The sequence below is a fragment of the Brassica oleracea genome, chromosome C1 (genome assembly GCF_000695525.1).
Source record: "Brassica oleracea var. oleracea cultivar TO1000 chromosome C1, BOL, whole genome shotgun sequence".
Taxonomy (NCBI): Eukaryota; Viridiplantae; Streptophyta; class Magnoliopsida; order Brassicales; family Brassicaceae; genus Brassica; species Brassica oleracea.
The window spans coordinates 19427902-19438390 of NC_027748.1; positions in this window are offsets into that span (position 1 = coordinate 19427902).

Here is a 10489-nt window from a genome sequence, read left to right on the forward strand (position 1 = left end):
AGCTATATAGCCTCGCAGGGGTTTCGCCCGGTGCTGGAGGATTTCGTAGAGGCCATCAGAGGTGTTCTCCAGGTCTTTGCTGCTAGCGAATGTTTCCACGAATTTATCGCTGAGAATCGCATAGGAGGCTATGGACCTTGAGGGTAGGTTGATGTACCATTGCAGAGCGGGTCCGGTGAGGGTTGAGCCGAAACCTTTGCACATGGTAGCTTCACGCGACTCCTTTGAGAGTGCTACGGCGAGCATCCTTTGTCTGTTGGGCGACGTGGTCGTCCGGATCAGTGGTGCCGTCATACGCCCTTATGCTGGGGAAGGAGAACTTCATGGGCATCTTGATCAAAGTGATCTCATCAGTGAAAGGAGTGTCGGCATAAGAGTCGGGGTTGCTCTTCCGGATGGGGGGAGCTACCCCTGGGAGCCTCTCTACCATGGACTGCATGGCATCGAGCCTCTTGGAGAACATCTGCTCCAGGTAAGCGACAATAGGAAACTCCGCTTTTGTGGCTCCGTCAGGTGCTTCCTTATCCTATTCTGGCTCAGATTCGCTGTCTTCCACGTCGTAGGTCTGAGCATCTTTAGCCTTTTCGCCCGCTGATGCGTCTCCTCCCGACGCCGTAGGTGGGAGATTCACACCCGTTCCAGAGTTGGGTGTCTCCAGAGTCAGCATGGGACGGACCCTAGCCCGGAATCTATGCTCCTTGTTACTCGCCGTGTTGAGGGCTTGGTTCTCATCTCAGAGGTTAAGATTCTCCTATTCGAGCTGGCTAAACTTCTCGGAGCTCTGCTCCAGTTGCTTGGAGTGTTCATTGAGCTTCTTTTTCAAGCTCTAGATTTCGAGGAGAGCTCAGGATTAGCCTCCTCCCGAGTTTTATGCAGCTCGGTTACTTGACTTTGCAGACCATCGATTTGCCTTTGGAGTTCGGCTTCTCTTTGGGTAGCTTCGGGTAGCTCGTTCTGCTCGTCTGTTAAACAAAATAAGAGAAGAGAAGAGGCATCAGAGTAAAGACATGAAGTATGGAGGAAGGATAGAAGAGTTGAGAGGATTATGGTCGGCACAGTCCGTACAGACGAGGTCGTACGAGTGGACGTACCTTTAGGGCGATGGGATCGACCTAAGTTACCCGGGTGAAGTTAACGTGGAAGTTCACCTTTGTTACAACCTTTTCTTGATCAGACCGTTGACGGAAGAGTAGTAGCGCGTCTCCAGCTGTTCCAGGCTGTAAAGTGATCAGCATCTTTGTCTTAGATTCCAAGATGCCAAAGCGTGTGGCCTTCCCCATTGGTTGATTCAAACCGGACGCTCCCCTTCCCTTTGACTCCACATGCTTACTCCTTTCATTGTGCTTTAACCTAATGTCTCTCCCTTCCTATATATATTGTAATCTGATTGATTAATAAAGTAACATAAGGGTTTATGAGTTTCTCTCTCTAGTTCATCATGATTATCTCATACAATTACTCTTAAACACCTTAATCTCTCATAATCTCTCTTAAGCTCTCTCAAATCTCTCAATACCTTTCTTATTCTCTAAAATCATATGGTATCAGAGCCAGGTTGGCTTTGGTATTGAGATCTTGTGTTCTTCAGCTTCAGATAAGGATTATTCTCGTTGGGTTCTAAGGAAAGATCAAGCAACTCAAGATGGGAGGAAACAAGGTTATCACGGTTCCGATTTCACAAAGGGTGGGGGAAACTACCTGTTGTGGTCTAGGCTTGTGAAGACAGCCATTGGGAGGCTAGGGTTATGGAGTCACATCACAGATGAGGCTCCAGCACCAGTGGCCGGTACGGAAGAAGGTGGAAGAGAGCTCGCGGTCGTTGATGGAAAGAAATGGATTCAAGAGGACTTGATGGTGCTATCTGTGGTACAAGGGTCGCTTGAAGAACATCTCTTGGAAGCACCTGTGGGAGACACTCCAGAAGATATTTGGTAACATCACCAATCTGAGCCGGGTGTTTGAGCTCAAGAGAGCTATCAACATGCTTGTGCAAGATGGGGAGGAGTTCACCAAGCATCTGGGCAAGTATAGATCCTTGTGGTCTGAGCTTGAAACATTGAGGCCAAGCACAACTGATCAAAAGCTGCTTATGGAGAGGCGAGAGGAAGATCAGGTGTTTGGATTGCTGTTGACGTTGGATGCTCCATTCAACGATGTAATCAAGCACATACTGAGGATGCCGAATCTGCCATCCATGGAGGAGGTGTGTGCACAGATTCAGAAGGAGGAAGGGTCTCTCGGTCTCTTCGGAAGCAAGGGAGATTTGTCTTTAGCCAATAAGGCTGAGGAAGCAGCAAAGCGACCCGAGCAGTATACAAGACGGATGAAAGGAAGTATGGTGATAACAAAAGGTTTGGAGGCAATTGTGATCATTGCAAGAAACTAGGACACAAGAGAAGTCAATGCTGGATCCTTCATCCTCATCTCAAGCCGGTCAAGTTCAACATAGATCGATAAGCTAGAGCTAACCTGTCTACTGAAGCAACTGAAGCTGGTCCATCAGGAGTAGGCTCAAATGCACAAGTGGGTGAAAGCGCATGAAGGGCTATGGCAACTCATTACACGGCCTCAAAGAGCTTGGAGCATGAAGTGATCAGAAAATCCGACATTGATGCCTTCATCAAAGCTCTTAAGGAGTCTGGTACATTCGGAAACACTCTTGGTTACTCATATACTGCTCATACAATGCCTAGGAATGAGAATAGATTACTTGATATCATTGATGAGTTGAAACTGAGAAATGAATCAACTAAAACTCATATTGCTAAAGGGATAAAGCCATTGATTGTTGATTCAGGTGCATCTCACTGTATGATTAGTGATGATAGTCTTACAAAGAACATAGAACCGGCTCATGGACATGTAATGATTGCAAATGGTGATAGAATTCCTATTAGAGGAGTAGGAGACTTAAAACTGTTTGATAAGAACTCTAAAGCCTTTTACATGCCTGAGTTTACTTCTAATCTATTATTTGTCAAGAGATGCACTAATGATCTCCAATATAATGTTTTCTTTAGTCTTAATTGTTGGACCATAATTTAGCACTAAATTCTTCCCGCCAAAAAGATAAGAAACCGGTTAACGACGACCTCGAGTTGAGTTTAGACAGGACCATGAGAACCCGTAACCCGAAGTTGGACCATAAAGCCCAAGGTTCTTTGAGTATGATTGAGTCAAAGAACAAGAGAATTATTCTCCGCATATCTCGGAGAGCGATCAATAAAGAATAAGTCGTAGCTAGAAAGGTGGAGCATGTGCAACAAATTATTAACCATATTACTATCTTCTTGCAACAACATGGCTCTCATATAAAAGAGGCCTTGGATCTAATGAAGAGAGGGGCTTCTCCTTGGAGGAAACAAAGACAAAAAGGATATAAACAAAAGAATAAAGACTCACGAAGAAGTGGAGAGACTTCGGTATCACCAAGATCACTTCATCCTCCACCCACACATGGTGGAATCATTATATCTATTTCATGAGGAAACAATTCTTCCATTATTTCTTGGCTGAATAAAAACGAAAGAGATGAGTTTCCTAATGTACATCTCACGAAGTAAACACATTGTTGTGTTTGTTAAAGACAAGAATCTATGACGAAAGCAACCCTCGTATCACGTTAATGACACGAGCTTATCTTCGTACGACAAGATCGATCTAACGAGATCGTATGCGGATAGTTCGAGTTAATTGAACTCGCCAACCAGACATCGAATACTTCTCATTCCAGACAAGAGATCGCAAAGCAGACATCTAGCCCGAGACCAGCGAAACCAAGGTCTCACTCCGGACTGAGGAAACTAACATCTCATTCGAGATGATTATAACTGAACTACGTTTAGACTTGATCCCTTGATGGGTACGTAGGCAGCTCGATCCCGAGTTCTGTCACGATCTTCCTTCAATCGAAATACCTATGCTACTCGGCATACGAATAGAGTCCATTTTGTCAACTCATACCGGATTATATCGTTGTGTTCTGAGGATATCGTTGCCCACGTTATTTTCTTCCCCATATTGAACTCCTGATCACTACTAAATTTTTAGTGTAGATTTTAGGAACTACATTTTGGGGCCGACAGTGGGGAAGAAAAACGAAAAACGTCGTTGCTAGGAACCCGATCTAAGGCTTGTAAGCACGAAAATGGATCCATCTTATATGGTGTTTAATATTGCAACAAACGAACCATCACACCACGATGCAATCGATCTTACTAGATCATAAACGAGAAACGAAACATAAGATTCGATTCGATTTTTACCTAAGCCAAATCGAATCTCTGTTACTGGCAAAATTAGTTCATCTCGCCGTTTTAATTCGCCGATAACGTTCTCAAACCATAGCAGACCGAAGACGAGTTCTAATAGCCCGACCTCCCAAGTTCAGATCATGTTGAATGATGGCACAACACGAGAAAGTTTGCCGACCGAACAGATGCATCAAAACGAATATCAACAATACATGGTCTTAGAACAAGGCGAAGAAAAAGACCCTATCATGCATCGAGCATGAATCCTCAATCAATAGGAGATCAAAAGTGAGGAAGAATCTTAAAGAGGCTGAAACACAATACCTCGAACAAGCCTGGAATGTGTACAGAAACTAAGTACACCAGATTCTCAAGGTCTCGATATGTTTATCGAGAGGACGTCAAGAAACCAGAACTCTTTACCTCCCAAAGAAGAAGAGTACAAATTCTTAAAGACGGCTAATATGCTCGTCATTGCTTCACGAGTTAGATACGATCAAGTATTCGACCAAACCAGAATTCTTCACTCCCTAAAACAGATGAACAAGACCTCTCGCTGGGAGACTGAGACAATTATAAACAGAAACTTATTATTATCGTTTCATGACAATAATGATTCTCTTCCCCCTAGAAAACAATAAGAAAAAGCTCTTGAACTCGGGCACGCATGCTCTTCCCATAAAGAGGGCTCCACTTCGAGAAAACTAAGCCCAAGACTATTTCCACTTTGCAACAAAAACGACAACAAAAGCCCATCATATTCCCATCGCTATGTTATTGGATCATTAAGTCAACAATCATGACTGGATAATTCATCCACTTCGTAACTTGTTCGACAAAGAGATAGAAGAAAAGTTTAATATCAAATTCACACTAACGACTCCGTAAACGACATCCCGAGATGGAGGGCTCATGATTTAAAAAGACCAAAACCACACGATCCTTACCGTGGTTTTACAAATCAACTACAGCTATGTATCAGACCCAAAGGACGTTCATCCTCTACGAACACAACTCATCAAGTCCTCAAGTTATAGATAAAAGAGGACGTCGATAAGTATAGACGTTTGACTTAAAAGAAAAAGGCTTATCATACAGAAAAGAACAAAAGACACACAAGGACATAGTTGTCTCCACCACGTGATTGGTATCACAAGACGGGAGGCTTTATATCAAGTCTTTATATCAGACACGTGCCTTTTCCAGGATCCCACTCAACTTCTCAGCAAAAGAAACAACCACAAAGACGATCCCATCTCCACCGCTATATTAAAAAGTAATTACATCCACGCAGTGGAGGGAAAGACCTTCTAAAGAGCTCGCAAGCTAGACTAAGGCCCTATCACCAAGACCAGAGAAGAAATATATATTCTCCTTATGTTCCTATCTTCTTAATGACATGTCTCGTTTGACGAGTAATCATGTGATGTCCCATATAATGCATGCCAAGCCCTTCCTACATAATCAACGAGACGTTACCATCATTGTTTTTACAAGAATGAAGGTCGTCACCTCGTAATAGAGACGGACACGAACTAAAGAAGAGGTCGCTCTCCATGTCCCTTCTGTCTCCCTGATACGACTACGTGTTTGGTGAAGAAACAAACCAGAATTCTTATAAGAATCAACGAACTCGATTTTTCGTTCGAACGAAAACCGACGAACTCAACGTTCTGTTCAAGACGGATGAAATAGACGTCTCCTTCGAAGTGACTATAAATTCGGCCATCAGAGATTTGAATTAAGGTTAATATTCATTCGACCCCCATGAACGAGAACTCGCAAGCTGGAAGAATCACAACTACATGCACCTCTCTCTCACGGAACAACGAAGAAACAATCGATATCCTGACCATCGCTGGATCGAAAGGACAGAACGCGCCAGAGATCGGAAGCTAAAACCGTAAACACCTTTCCCTATGACGAACTCTCCACTTTCCAGAAAAGCACGAGCTCTTAGAGACTTCTCTGATTCAACAAGAGAGACAACGAAAAAGAAAAATATGTTGTTATCACTTCACTGTATAACAAAGACACAGCTTTCCATCATGTGATTGGAAAAACGAAGAGCTCGGACTAATTAGCGAGCCACATCCAGAAAAACCACCGCATTTTCTATTAATGTGTTATGGAATCACTACACCTACAAGGCGAACGATCAAACAACTAATATTGTTTGAGGAGAAGAAAGTATATTCAATTCTTTATATCCATTGCACGAAGTAAAAACGACGTCTCCATATCTACTAAAATAAATGTCTCGCTCCAAACGAAACTGATGTCTCGCTCAAGACTGATATAACTGACGTCCCTATCGAGATGGTAATAATAAACTACGTTAGACTCGATCTCATATTGACTGACAAACGAGTAGAAGAGAGTATTCCATGCGACTTCGCCAGCAGAGGAAAGCTGACTTTTCGTCCTTCAACCTCGTCACCTCACTCGAAGTACTGGGGGGCAACTAACTATTGGACCCAGATTTATCACCAGATCTCTCCCGCTAAAAAGAAAAAAGCCATTAACGATCTCTCCACCTATGATCACCTGGAAAAACAGAAAGGCAGTTGTTGATGCTTAAGCAAAAGAAATACGGAGACGTATTTGTTGAGACCGAGCATCTTCCAGAGGGGAGGACAAACCCCATTCTCTTCCACCTAAAACAAACAAGAACCCGTGAGATGAAGAATGAGGAATACACTCTCCCCTTCTTGTGATCATCATTCAACTTTGGAATTTATGAGAGATCAATTTCTCACGACAATAAATTCATATATACCGTCCCATCATATTTTCCAATAATATGATCTGTGTTAACTCAAGAATGACATTCATGTACAAACACCAAGAAAACCATGTTCTCATCGGAGACCACGGTTACAAACCCTACATCACACCCGATTCCCAAGATCTCAATATGTGTAAGTATAAGATCGAGGAGACGTCAAGAAACGAGACTACCCCACTTTCCACGAGACGAGAACGTTAAGCTTGTGACCTGAAAACAAAAATACAAATTCTTGTTAATCATCATTAAAGGAATGGCACGAATCCACGAGTTCCTAAAAGGAGGCCCCGAACGTAGCTATATTTGTTACTAAATGGTCTCACTCGAGACGGGGATCTCTCGGGCGGAGCAACACCAACGAAGAAACCATAAACATTATTACCAGTATAAAAATCTTCACCACCGTTTGATGAAAGGGAAAAAGTGGACCCTCCAAAGATTAAGAGCTAAAAGAAGAAGTGCCATCTATTTATGATTAATTCATAACACAATTAGGTCTTTGCATTGGCAAAAGCCGAGGATCTCCCCTACTTTTCACGAGATCTAAACCACGACTATCTCGACCAACACACGATCAACAAAATATGTTCACTTATTTTCATGTGAGGATAGTTATTCTTCCTTCAACCACATCACGACAGCACCACGAACTAAATCAAACCACCACAGCCCGAGTCTCAATAGACTTGGCAAAGATTGAATCAGCTAGCTCGAACGCGAAAGCCTAGCAACTCGCGCTCCAGGCAATTTAACCGACCGAAGACAACGCAAAAATCCCTCGAGCTATCGAGCTTCCGAAACCCTAAGGACGCAGATACAAACTATATGAAACACTTATCCACCATCATTAAGCAAATACAGATCTTGCATCCGAATTAAAAAATAGACAAACTCGACCTCTAACGAGCTCGTGAAACACGAAGGATCGACAAAGTGGCCCTTTTCCGATAATGGCATCGAGTTCGACCTTTGATGCAGAAGCTCAAGGGGGCGAAAATGCATCTTGTTCCACGAAAACAATGAGCCATATGTCCAAGGAACCTTACCAGCTCAGTGGCCGAGCTCGACTCTTCAAGATGATCGCCCAACACAATTCCCAAAGAGCTGAAGTTAAGGAGTCAATGAAACTTAACACTCTCATATCGGTAGTGAGCTTTTGAACAAGCTCTTATCGTGCCTCAAGAAAAATATTTAGGACGATATCAAGCAGATCGCGACAAAGATACCGAAGAGGCGCGAAGAAAGCTCAAGCCTTGCATTCCACACTCCTTAAGTGACAATTCCATCCACTTCATTATGAAAAGAGCCATCGAACGCCCGACTTCAAATGATCTCGAACTACTTAAGGAGCCAGTATATCCTTTTCCATAGAAGAAGCGAATAGATTTTGTATATACCAAATCATGGAAAATCACAAACAAAATCCAAAGCATCACTAAAAGTATTTTCAAACAAAAGCAAAACCACAAGAGGCGGTAAGCGCGACATGGTCCACTATGGCGAACTATGAGTTGTGCAGATATTAAGTCAATAATTCACAGCCTGAATACCTCGTCCTATCATCAGTTACATGAAGAACACACGATCCAACACCACTTCTTCTTTGGTAGTTCGCAGTCACCAAGACTAGAACACGCCCATGTCGGTAAACAATTCTTTATAATCTATTTACGCATATCAATATACTGAATCAGACAATACAGGTTCTTGCATTTCTATTGCGATCTTGTAAGTTATCAAACTCAAATTTATTCATTAGTTTGCATCACGAGTTCATAAATAAACTTATACAACTGGAAAATGTTCTATACACTCTTATTGCTCGAGCTCTTAGCGATTTTTACCAAGTGGTCTCAAACGACCCAAGCTCTCATCAACCTAAACCACCTTCAACATCAATAAACTGCGTCCTTTGGCCACCACTGGTCCGCGAGTTGGATTTCTCATCAGCTTCCATCTCGTAAAACATCTCAAGGACAAGCGATATAAATCGCTCCTACAGCCGAACCAAAGTAAACGTTCGACTCTTTGCGTGTAGCCAATCATTTTGCATTGACTTAATGATTCATTGGGATTATATCTATATTTCCAACACTTTTACACAAACAAAAAAAATATTGACATAAACCTTAGCCGATACAAAATAAACGACCAGGCTCACATCAAAACTCATACACAGAAACAAACTCGATACTTTTTAAACTCAGTAACTCTATCGGCGAGCTCGACCTCGTATTTTTAAAGACACAAATTCTTTCCACTCCCAATATTTCGAACAACTTTTTCAGAAAATACATCAATCTCCTGTCGGATCCATATGCATAAAAGAGGTCGATCACTCAATGATCAAACAAGCTTTTAACGACTTGATGCAATTTATCTATTTGCTTGGAGAAACTCTCATTTCGATCATGAAAGAACCAAGATCGAACACTCAATGCAATCGTTCATGCATGATCTCGCCATCGAACAGCGAACGACTTTGCGAACTCATTAAAGAAGAAAATGGCTCGGAGTCATGTTGTCTCAATTGATAAAAGGCTTCTCCGTTCTCCAACCTCATCGCCTCACTTGAAGAACTGGGGGGACAAATGTTGGACCAGAATTTAGCACTTAATTCTTCCCGCCAAAAAGATAAGAAACCGGTTAACGACGACCTCGAGTTGAGCTTACACAGGCCCATGAGAACCCGTAACCCGAAGTCGGCCCATAGAGCCCGAGGTTCTTTGAGTATGATTGAGTCAAAGAACAAGAAAATTATTCTCCGCATATCTCGGAGAGCGATCAATAAAGAATAAGTCATAGCTAGAAAGGTGGAGCATGTGAAACAAATTATTAACCATATTACTAGCTTCTTGCAACAACCTGGCTCTCATATAAAAGAGGCATTGGATATAACGAAGAGGGGGGCTTCTCCTTGGAGGAAACAAAGACAAAAAGGATATAAACAAAAGAATAAAGACTCACGAAGAAGTGGAGAGACTTCGGTATCACCAAGATCACTTCATCCTCCACCCACACATGGTGGAATCATTATATCTATTTCATAAGGAAACAATTCTTCCATTATTTCTTGGCTGAATAAGAACGAGAGAGATGAGTTTCCTAATGTCCATCTCACGAAGTAAACATATTGTTGTGTTTGTTAAAGACAAGAATCTATGACGAAAGCAACCCTCATATCACGTTAATGACACGAGCTTACTTCGTACGACAAGATCGATCTAACGAGATCGTATGCGGATAGTTCGAGTTAATTGAACTCGCCAACCAGACATCGAATACTTCTCATTCCAGACAAGAGATCGCAAAGCAGACATCTAGCCCGAGACCAGCAAAACCGAGGTCTCACTCCGGACCGATGAAACTGACATCTCATTCGAGATGATTATAACCAAACTACGTTTAGACTTGATCCCTTGACGGGTACGTAGGCAGCTCGATCCCG